The sequence below is a fragment of the Carcharodon carcharias genome, chromosome 11 (assembly GCF_017639515.1).
Source record: "Carcharodon carcharias isolate sCarCar2 chromosome 11, sCarCar2.pri, whole genome shotgun sequence".
Taxonomy (NCBI): domain Eukaryota; kingdom Metazoa; phylum Chordata; class Chondrichthyes; order Lamniformes; family Lamnidae; genus Carcharodon; species Carcharodon carcharias.
In genome coordinates, this window is record NC_054477.1 from 86,470,004 (window position 1) to 86,482,303 (window position 12,300).

At 43.7% G+C, this 12,300-nt stretch overlaps 1 protein-coding gene across 2 annotated transcripts in view; it reads left to right on the top strand.

Annotated features, from left to right (window-relative positions):
* tmem135 (transmembrane protein 135) overlaps positions 1–12,300 on the top strand; it is a 471,653-nt gene that overhangs the window by 142,013 nt on the left and 317,340 nt on the right. The gene's annotated exons all lie outside the window — the stretch shown is intronic.

Genomic DNA, 12,300 nt, shown 5'->3' on the forward strand with positions numbered 1-12,300 from the left:
TTAAATTGGTGATATTATCTAAACAAATGTGCTAATTAAGAATGGATGGTAGGGCACTCAAGGAAAACACTCTTCAAAAACAGTTCCTCTGACATGTCCTCCTTCTTCCTTAACCGAGGTTTTCCACCCACTGTTGTTGACAGGGCCCTCAACCGTGTCCGGCCCATCTCCTGCGCATCCGCCCTCACGCCTTCTCCTCCCTCCCAGAAACATGATAGGGTCCCTCTTGTCCTCACTTATCACCCCACCAGCCTCCGCCTTCAAAGGATCATCCTCCGCCATTTCCGCCAACTCCAGCATGATGCCACCACCAAACACATCTTCCCTTCACCCCCCCTATCGGCATTCCGTAGGGATCGCTCCCTCCGGGACACCCTGGTCCACTCCTCCATCACCCCCTACTCCTCAACCCCCTCCTATGGCACCACCCCATGCCCACGTAAAAGATGCAACACCTGCCCCTTCACCTTCTCTCTCCTCACCGTCCAAGGGCCCAAACACTCCTTTCAAGTGAAGCAGCATTTCACTTGCATTTCCCCCAACTTAGTCTACTGCATTCGTTGCTCCCAATGTGGTCTCCTCTACATTGGAAAGACCAGACGTAAACTGGGCGACCGCTTTGCAGAACACCTGCGGTCTGTCCGCAAGAATGACCCAAACCTCCCTGTCGCTTGCCATTTTAACACTCCACCCTGCTCTCTTGCCCACATGTCTGTCCTTGGCTTGCTGCATTGTTCCAGTGAAGCCCAACGCCAACTGGAGGAACAACACCTCATCTTCCGACTAGGCACTTTACAGCCTTCCGGACTGAATATTGAATTCAACAACTTTAGGTCTTGAGCTCCCTCCTCCATTCCCACCCCCTTTCTGTTTCCCCCTTCCTTTTGTTTTTTTCCAATAAATTATATAGATTTTTCTTTTCCCACCTATTTCCATTATTTTTAAATATTTTTAAATCTTTTATGCTCTCCCCACCCCCACTAGAGCTATACCTTGAGTGCCCTACCATCCATTCTTAATTAGCACATTCGTTTAGATAATATCACCAAGTTAACACCTATGTGTTCTTTTGTTCTGTTGTTTGTGACATCTTTTGATGATCTGCTTCTATCACTGCTTGTTTGTCCCTACAACCACACCAAACCCCTCCACTTCTCTCTCTCTCTCTCTCTCTCTTCCCCCCACCCCCCCCCGCCACACACACACACACACACTCACACACCTTAAACCAGTTTATATTTCAATTCTTTCTTGGACTCGAACTCAAGTTCTGTCGAAGGGTCATGAGGACTCGAAACGTCAACTCTTTTCTTCTCCGCCGATGCTGCCAGACCTGCTGAGCTTTTCCAGGTAATTCTGTTTTTGTTCAGGAAAAGCAAGTGGCCTACTAACTAGACTTGTGTTAATACTTCTGTAAATTGTCCAGGGTGACTTGCCTAAGCATTTTTGTTCCTTGGGGGGCAACAGTCTAGCTTTTGTATCCAAGATTAACAGCTTTTCTTACTCTTGTGTTCAACAATTTTAACCAAGTTAATCTACCCTGAGAGAGTGTACATTTTTGGAGTTCTGTTGAGCACTTTTTTTTGTATCATTAACGTTTTCAAGAGTTCCAGGTTTTATAAGTTGGTCATTTTTATTTGGTGCTAATGTAAATCCTGTTCCAAGCACACACACGCTTTATCAAAATGTTCTACATCAGGATCCAGCTCTTTAAAGAATTTATGTTGAATGCTGTATATTGTTTTTGGCATAACAAGTAGAAATGACTTTATGCCAAAGTCTCACAATAAATCAGGTTTTAGTGTTGCTTGCAATAATGATGATTTTCAGCTGCATTACCCCGTTGATTCTAGTTCAAATTCACGAGACTGAGAGCTTTGGCAATCAGTAACTGAAAATGTCCTTTTGGTTTTGGAAATCTTGTTGATTTACCTGTGCTCATGGTGTACCTGTTTTTATATGTACTCTCTAAAGGTGACCTTGGCAGAAAAATGTTCAATCCTAAATTGTAATACCTGTTTCAGGCTGGACTTTTATTATTTTGAGTGTTTTTTTAAAAATTGAACATAGTACATAATATCTCAATTAGTAATTCAAAGTAATATGAAAAAAAATGTATTGAGTCATGAAAATCCATGTTTTAACTTTCTTTGAATGTAATCCACTCCAGAACTGTTGCACTTTAGGTAAAGGCTGAAACCCAATGATGCTAAAGAAGTATTTTGCATTTATTTTGAGTTTTCTCAAATTTTGAAAATGGTTGTATTGTTGAGGAATGTTATTGTAGAAAAAAGTAGCAAAAGCAGTATTTCTTACAAATTGTGGCATGTGTTTGAAGAACAAATTGTCTTCTGTTAATGATGAGTTTAAAAAAATTCTCCAAATGCATTCTTGAAAAATTGGACTTGATTTTAACTCAAGGAGGGGAATATAGCAGTGTGTGGTGGTGTCTATCCAAATGTTGCTGTCCTACTTTAATGGGTGAGATAAAAATGGAAAATGTTGGAACTATTTACAGGTTAGGCAGCATCTGTGGAGAGAAGCAGAGTTAACATTTCAGGTCGGTGACCTGTCATCAGAATGGTTGAGGTTTGCGAACATGCTGCTTGCCAACCAAAGTGGCCAGGAAATCAGAAGGCTGTAGATCTAGATCTAGAATTACAGTGCTTGGCCAGAAGATAGGAGCTTTTGGAAAGGAACCTCAGTCAGGGGACAAGGTGAGGGATCACAGGGTGGAGGATGCTAAGCTTTCTTAGCGAGGCCTGGAGGTGCATCCTGCTTCCCTCACCCACAAGTAAAGTAAAACACGATTCTCTTCTGACCTTGACCGTTCCAGACATCACTACTGACCTTCTCATGCCTCAGGTTCAAATGGCAGTCAATGGAGTCTGATCTGCATAGGTAAAGAGGAACTCCCTGGCTTAAGGCAAGCATTGTCATCTGCAATTTGAAATTGCAGTTGGTCAGATTGGGATAGGAAAGGAGTGGATAAGTCACCATCTCAATTTTAACTGCTCCTGCCTGGTTTTTGCTAAGTGAAGGTGAGTTCAAATTGAACCCTGTACATTATGGATTTGTACTACTTTAAAACTGCAAATAATTAATGCTGATTGAAAAAAATAATCAGACAATATTATGGGTCTTGGGTGGCTGAGACCATTGGAAAGTTGCAATAAATGTCTAGCCGTACTGTAATGCAATAGGTTAATCAAGTGATAAAATGCAGAGAAAAACAGTGATTCGAATCATCTGAGAAGCCAGATTATGGTGTTGTAATTAAATAAGGCCCACATGTTGGCAGTGGCAAGTGTGCGATGGATGAGTATACATCAGAGGTTATGATGTGTGGCACTAGTACCATTGTCCTCCATAACACCTGTGAGGATCAAAGCGAGGATACGAAATGGCTCTTAGTGAATTAAATTACTGATAAATCTACATGTCAGTTTTCCATTTGCGTGATAGGAAGGGCAGAAACTTTCCAGTTACTGGGATATCCCATTTCCTTGACCTCCAAGCACTAGATGGTAGGTAGACAAAGATGAGGATTACGTTCCCAAATTGTGCCCAGGACTATTTTTGGAATTTAATTGAAGTTGTGCAACTTTCCAGCAGAAGGCACAGGTAAGTTTCCTGTTGCTTGTCAGACTGATATTGTTCATTATCACAGTGTCTTGCAGGATTATCAGGTGATGATTGGGAAGAATCCTAGCTCTTAGTGACATTTGCACCTCTACAAGCGCTATTAATAGAAAGAAATAAAGAACTTCCATTTATATAGTGCCTTTCATGACTTCAGGATATCCCAAGGTATTAAACAGCCAGTGCAGTACCCTTAAAATCTAATCGTTGTTATAATGTAGGATACTAATTTATTAGTCATCAGTAGTGCTTTAGGTTACTTTTTTTTATTCATTAATGGGGTGTGGGCTTTTTTGGCTGGGCTAGCATTTATTGCTCATCGCTAGTTGCCTTTGAGAAGGTGCTAGTGAGCTGTCTTCTTGAACCACTGCAGTCCATGTACACACCAGGTACACCCACTGTGCTAGTAGGAAGGGAGTTCCAGGATTTTGACCCAACAACAGTGAAGGAACGGCGATATATTTCCGAGTCAGGATGGTGAGTGACTTGGAGGGGAACGTACAGGTAGTGGTATTCCCATCTATCTGCTGCCCTTGTCCTTCAAATGGTGGTGGTTGTGGGTTTGGAAAGTGCTTTTAAAGGAGCCTTGGTCAAGTCCTACAGCCCATCGTGTAGATGGTACACACTGCTGCTACTGTACATCGGTGGTGGAGGGAATGAGTGTTTGTGGATGTGGCGCCAATCAAGCAGGTTGCTTTGTCCTGGATGGTGTCAAGCTTCTTGAGAGTTGTGGGAGCTGGGACCAGGCAAGTGGGGAGTATTCCATCACACCCCTTGTGCCTTGTAGATAGTGGCCAGACTCTGGGGAGTCAGGAAGTGAGTTGCTTGTTGCAGGATTGCTAGCCTCTGACCTGCTGTTTTGCCACAATGTTTATATGGCAAGTCCAGTTCAGCTTCTGGTCAGTGGTTACCCCCAGGATGTTGATATTGGGGGATTCAGTGATGGTAGTGCCATTGAACTTCAAAGAGCGTTGGTTATATTCTTTCTTGTTGGAGATGGTCATTGCCTGACAGTTGTGTGGTGCAAATGTTACTTGCCATTTGTCAGCCAAAGCCTGGTCTTGCTGCATTTGGACATGGACTGCTTCAGTATTTGAGGAGTTGCGAATGGTGCTGAACATTGTTCAATCATCAGTGAACATCCCCACTCCTGACCTTATGATGGAAGGAAGCTCATTGATGAAGCAGCTGAAGATGGTTGGGCTGAGGGCACTACCCTGAGGAACTCCTTCAGTGTTGTCCTGGAACTGAAATGACTGACCTCCAACAACCACAACCATCTTCTTTTGTGCTCAGAATGACTCCAACCAGCGGATAGTTTTCCCCTTGATTCCCATTGACTCCAGTTTTGCTAGTGCTCCTTGATGCCACTCTCTGTCAAATGTGGCCTTGATGTCAAGGCTATCACACTCATTTCACCTTAGGAGCTCAACTCTTTTGTCCATGTTTGAACCAAGGCTGTAATGAGGTCAGGAGCTGAGTGACCCTGGCGGAACACAAACTGAGTGTCAATGAGCATGTTATTGCTAAGCAAGTGCCGCTTGATAGCACTGTTGATGACCCGTTCCATCACTTTAGTGATGTTGGAGAGTGGACTAATGGGGCTGTAATTGGCTGGGTTGGGTTTGTCATGCTTTTTGTGTACAGGACATGCTTGGGTAATCTTCCACATAGCTGGGATAGATTCCAATGTTGTAGCTGTACTGGAATATCTTGGCTAGGGGCATGGCAAGTTCTGGAACACGTCTTCAGTACTATTGCCAGAATATTGTCAGGGCCCAAAGCCCTTGCTCTATCCAATGCCTTCAGCCGTTTCTTGATATCACGAGGAGTGAATCGAATTGGCTGAAGACTGGCATCTGTGATGCTGGGGATCTCCAGAGGAGACTGAGATGGATCATCCACTCGGCACTTCTGGCTGAAGATTGTAGCAAATGCTTCAGCCTCATCTTTCCCACTGTGCTGGGCTCCTCCATCATTAAGAATGGGAATAATTGTGGAGCCTCCTCCTCCAGAAAGTTGTTTAGTTGTCCACCAATATTCAAGACTGGATGTGGCAGCACTGCAGAGCTTAGATCTGATCCGTTGGTTGTAGCATCGCTTAGCTCTGTTCATCACTTGCTGCTTATGCTGTTTGGCACACAAGTAGTCCTGTATCGGAGCTTCACCAGGTTTACACCTCATTTATAGGTATGCCTGGTGCTGCTCCTGGCATGCCCTCCTGCACTCTTCTTTGAACTAGGCTTGATCCCCTGGCTTGATGGTAATGGTAAAGTGGGGGATATGCCAGGCCATGAGGTTACAGATTGTGTTCGAGTACAATTCTGCTGCTGCAGATGGCCCATTGTGCAAAATGGATGTCCAGTCTGTGGTCTTGCTTGGCTTTCACAGATGATCAATTTCTGGGCATTCATTTTGGTACCAATTTGACCCTGAAGGAACTTCACCTACTCCCAATCCCCATCTTCTCCACCCAGGATCGTAGTTACTAGATGGACAGATAGAACAGTGTCCAAAGTATCACAACCCCAGGTATTGACATGTGTCAGCAGTTGGGACAGAGTGCACTAGTGTTACAACTTGCATTGTTTTGCATTGCCTTTTGAGCCGTTCAAAGCTGTATCACTACACTTATGGACACTCACTATTACTTTTCATCGTTTGGTAAAAAAGAACTTGAGTATTGCTGAAGAAAGAGACTTCTCTTTTTTCAGCAGCCCTGTTACATTCCACTGGTTTGCCCGATGTTCAAGATGGTGAGTGAATGGTTGTCAGTTTCCTAGGTGAAAGGTGGTAGGTACCACTACTCTTTCTGAAATGCCAGACACAGGCAGTACTATTGTCATCCTTCATATCAATGATGAGGACATCAAATGGGATTGACAACAGTGGACAACTATGCCTTGCTCCCGTTTTGAGAGGGAGAGACACGGAGAGAGGATCAGTGAAACCTCCATCGTCTTTTACACTGATTTTCTAATGTATTACATATATTGTGGATAAAATGCATGTTTGAACCATGTACCCCCCATAGCTTTCAGCTTTCTATGCACAGGACAAAGCTCACAATTGGAAGTCTTAATGAAAATCAATGCAAATAACATAAGTGGTTTCCCACTGAAGTGTACAATTTTCTGTGCTCTTTATAAAGTCACAACCTGCCCGCACCTTCCTCATGTGAAAAGAAAATACAGTCTGTTCCTTCTTGATTACACCATAGGCCTTTGCATCTGATATACATCCAGTGACAGCCCAAATGAACTACCAGTGAGATCCCGTAATAGCTTTCTGTCTCTAGCATTCTCCCTTCTTTAGCATAGAAAGGAGTGAGGCCACTGAAAGTAGGATCAGATGAGGGCTTGACAACTGATGCTAGACAGGCTGCAAATGTGCTATATAATTCAGTTTTTACCAAGAACAAGATAGGTTACTTACTTGGGCTGGAAAGGTAGCTAGAGGGTGCTGCGGAGGTAAGTTGTGACACAGTTTGCATTACTGTCATCATTGTTGCTAAATATCTGTGAAAACTTCAAGTAAATAAATCTCAACTACTGGATAAGACACATCCTAAGATTCTTAAGAAACTAAGGAAGGAAATTGCAAGAACCCTGGCATAAATCTTCCAGAAATCAATGAATACTGGAGAGATGCCCAGGAACTGTAGAAAGGGAGATGATAATCCTATCTTTAAAAATGGCAGCAAAGATGACCCAGGAAACTATAGACCAGTGACTTAGACATTCATTTTGGAAAGCCTTATTAAAGATAAGATCATGGACCTTCTGAATTAAATAAAATCATAAAAAAATAGCCGATATGAGTTAATGAAAGGGAGGCCGCCTACTTTTCCAATTTAATTAATCTCATTTTCTGGCTTCATAAATACAGTATAAACATATGAAATCTCTGGACACAAAAGACTAACTTATCCATTGAATCTGCCCCAGACAACTACAATACCTGAAGCATCATGACTATGCACCCATACCCACCAGCACACATGTCCACCATCAATCATGTAATCTACTGAAATGATAATAATAACCCAAGGACAATTGGGGGAAGGTGGTGGCATAGTAGTATTGTCACTGGACTGGTAATCTAGTGACCGGGGTAATGCTCTGGGGACCTGGGTTTGAATCCCACCACAGCAGATGGTGGAATTTGAATTCAGTAAAAATCTGGTCATCTAATGGTGACCATTGTTGATTGTCATTCAATGTCCGAGTCATGGGTTCAATGTCCTTTAGGGAAGGAAATCTGCTGTCCTCACCTACACGTGACTCCAGATCCACAGTAATGTGGTTGACTCTTAAATGCTCTCTGAAATGGCTTAACAAACTACTCAGTCGTATCAAACCGCTACAAAGTCGATAAAAAGGAATGAAACTGGGCGGACCACCCAGAAACAACTATGGCAAACCCAGCCCTGTTGACCCTGCAAAGCCCTCCTTACTAACACCTCGGGGCTTGTGCCATAATTTGGAGAGCTGTCTCACAGACTAGTCAAGCTACAGCCTGACATAGTCATACTCATGGAATCATACCTTACTGGACATGTCCCAGACATCATCATACCTGGGCATGTCCTGTCCCACCGACAGGACAGACTCAGCAGAGGTGGGGGCAGTGGTATACAGTCATACAGTCACAAGGGAGTTGCCTTGGGAGTCATCAACATTGGCTGTGGCCCCCATGAAGTCTCAGCAGGTCAAACATGGGCAAGGAAAGCTACTAATGATTACCGTGTACTGCACCACCTCCCCCCCCCCCTCCCCACCCAGGAGGAAGCACTAAGGGTGGCAAGGGTGCAGAATGTACCCTGGGTCCATCACCAAGAGTGGCTCGGTAGGACCACCACAGACTGAGCTGGTGGAATCCTAAAGGACATAGCTGCTAGACTGGGTCTGTGGCAGGTGTGAGGGAACCTTATCCTCACCAACCTGCCTGTCGCAGATGCATCTGTCCATGACAACATTCGGCAGTAATGGCCACCACACAGTCATTGTAGAGACGAAGTACTGTCTTAACATTGAGAATACCCTCCATCGTGTTGTGTGGCGCTACCACCATGGGATAGGATTTCGAACAGATCTAGCAACTCAAGACTGGGCAACTATGAGGTGCTGTAACAGCAGCAGAATTGTACTCGACTACAATTTGTAACTTCGTGGCCTGGCATATCCTCCACTCTACAACTACCACCAAGCTAGGGGATCAGCACTGGTTCAATGAAGAGTGCAGGATCGTATACCAGGAGCAGCACCAGGCATACGTAACAATGAGGTGTTAACCTGGTGAAACTAAAACGCAGGACTACTTGTGTGCCAAACAGCATAAGCAGCAAGTGATAGGCAGAGCTGAGCGATTCCACAACTAACAGATCAGATTTAACCTCTGCAGTCCTACATCCAGTTGTGTATGGTGGTGGACAATTAAACAACTCATTGGAAGAAGAAACTCCACAAATACCCCACTCGGCCTCTTCCAGAGGTCCCCAGCATTACAGCTGCCAGTCTTCAGTCAATTCGATTCAATCCACGTGATATCAGGAAATGGCTGAAGGCACTGGATACTGAAAAGGCTATGGACCCTAACAATATTCCGGCAATAGTACCGAAGACTTGTGCTCCAGGATTTGCTGTGCCTCTAGCCAAGCTGTTCCGGTCCAGCTACAACACTGGCATCTACCCAGCAATGTGGAAAATTGCCCAGGTATGTTCTGTACACAAAAAGCAGGACAAGTTCAACCTGGCCAATTACCGCCCCATCAGTCTATTCTCCATCATCAGTAAAGTGATGGAAGGCATCATCAACAATGCTACCAAGCAGTACTTGCTTAGCAATAACCTGCTCACTGATGCTCAGTTTGGTTTACGCCAGGGTCACTCAGCTTCTGACTTCATTACAGCCTTAGTTCAAACATGGATAAAGAGCTGAACTCCCGAGGTGAGGTGAGAGTGACTGCCCTTGACATCCAAGGCAGCATTTAACCGAGTGTGGCATCAAGGAGCCCTAGCAAAACTGGAGTCAATAGGAATCGTGGGAAAAATCTCCTGACTGGAGTCAGACCTCGCCCAAAGGAAAATGGTTGTAGTTTTTGGAGGTCAATCATCTCAGTTCCAGGATATCACTGCAGGAGTTTCTCAGAGTAGTGTCCTAGGCACAGCCAACATCCACTGCTTCATCAATGACCTTCCTTCCATCACAAGTTCAGAAGTGGGGTGTTTGCTGATGATTGAACAATGTTCAGCACCATTCGTGACTCCTCAGATACCGAAGCAGTCCGTGTCCAAATGCAGCAAGACCTTGACAATATCCAGGCTTGGGTTGACAAGCGGCAAGTAACATTCATGCCACACAAATGCCAGGCAATGACCATCCCAACAAGAAAGAATCTAACCATCGCCCTTTGACACTCAATAGCATTACTGTCATAGCATTACACATTATCAACATCCTGGGGGGGTTACCATTGACCAGAAACTAGCCATATAAATACTGTGGCTACAAGAGCAGGTCAGAGGCTAGGGATCCTATGGAGAGTAACTCCCCTCCTGACTCCCTGAAGCCTGTCCACCATCTACTAGGTACAAATCAGGAGTGTGATGGAATACCCTCCACCTCCCTGGATGAGCACAGCTCTAACAACACTCAAGATGCTTGACACCTTCCAGAACAAAGCAGCCCGCTTGCTTGGCATCCGTTCTGCAAACATTCACTCTCTCCACCACTGACACACAGTGGCAGCAGTGTGTACCATCCACAAGATGCACTACAGAAACTCACCAAGGCTCCTTAGATAGTCCATTGCAAACCTACGACCACTATGATCTAGCAGGATAAGGGAAGCAGATATATGGGAACACCACCACCTGGAAGTTCCCCTCCAAGCCACTCAGCATCCTGACTTGGAAATATATCGCCGTTCTTTCACTGTCGTTGGGTCAAAATCCTGGAACTCCCTCCCTAACAGCACTGTGGGTTTACCTACACCACAGGGACTGCAGCAGTTCAAGAAGGCAGCTCACCACCATCTTCTCAAGGGTAATTAGGAATGGGCAATAAACGCTAGCCTAGCCAGTGGTGCAAATGAATGAAAGAACAATTGAGTTTGTGTGGTTGGGGGCATGTGTGTGTGTCCAGCAGCTAACAGTTCCCCTCCAACACCCTTAGGCAATCAAAGCTAGTCCAGGAAAACCACATTATCCAGAAATATAGCACTTGGTTATTTAACTACCTTTTATGTCTTGGCCTTCCCAATCAGGAATTAGTCCAACACTCTCTTGAACTCACACAGAGAGTTTGTGCTCACCACATGAGATGCTAACCTGTTGCATAGATTTACTATACTCTGGCAAAAGAATAGTTTAACATCTAACCTGTATGTTTTCTTTGTTAGTGTAATGGCAGAGCTTATTAAAGGTAAGCTCGTGAATAATGGTATGCTTGAATTTTAATGAGGCCCTTGATACAGTACCTCTGATAGTTTTTGCTGAAAATAAGTCAGGAATCAGTGGAAATATTTTACAATAGACACATGTTTGGTTGACTGATGAATCCAGGCAATGGTCGTACAGGGCTTTCATCAGCCCTCCAAATGTTACTGGTGGAATCTGTTTTGGGACCTCTTGCTTGGTATGTTAATAAATTTTATGGAGCTTGGAATCACAAGGACAGTGGTTGAATTTGCAGATGATACAAAACTAATGAAAATGACATACTGCAATTTATTCTATCCAGCTTTGCAGAAGGATAGACATATACTTGCAAACTGGGCAGATAGATGGCAGATGAAAATTGAACCAGAGAAATGCAAATTACTTCACATGGGGATAAAAAGTCCAAGATGGGTCTATTAGTTAAATTGAAGAAAATAATTTGTAACAAAATGGAAGAGATTTGGGGGACCTGATTAACGATGCTCAGAGAATAAAGCAAATTTGATGTTGGAATGCAATTAAATGTCACTATTGAGCCAAAATAAGAACTTTGGATCATAGGAACAAGACAGGCCATTTCAGCCTGTTCTGCCATTCAATGACATCATGGCTAATCTGCATCCTAATTCCATATGTTTGTTTTTGCTCTATATCCTTTAATGCCTTTGGTTAACAACACTCTTCCAATCTCAAAATTAACAATTGATGGAGCATTAATTGCCATTTGTGGAAGAGATTTCCAAATTTTTACCACCCTTTTGCATGTGGAAGTGTTTCCTCACTTCACTCCTGACAGGTCTGTCTCTAATTTTTGGACTACGTTCCCAGCCCTGGATTCCCAACCAGCAAAAATAGTTTATCTTTTGTTCTGTTCTACCCAGTTTGTTCCCCTTAATATCTTGAAAACTTGACTCAGCTTCTCCTTCATTTTCTAAATTCCAGAGAATATGATCCTATTTTGTCTAATCTCTGTGCGTAATATAATCCTTGGAGTCCAGGTACCGTTTTGGTAAATCTATACTGCACACGCTCCAAGTTCAATATATCTTTCATAGTGTCATGCTCAGAAGTCCCCATAGTACTCCAGGGGTGGCCTAAGTCAGATCTTTCTATAGCTGCAGCATAATTTCCACCCACTCTGGATATAAAAGCCATCATTCCATTTGTGTTTTTGATTATATATTGTACCTGTTCATGGAATTTTAATGCTCCAGAT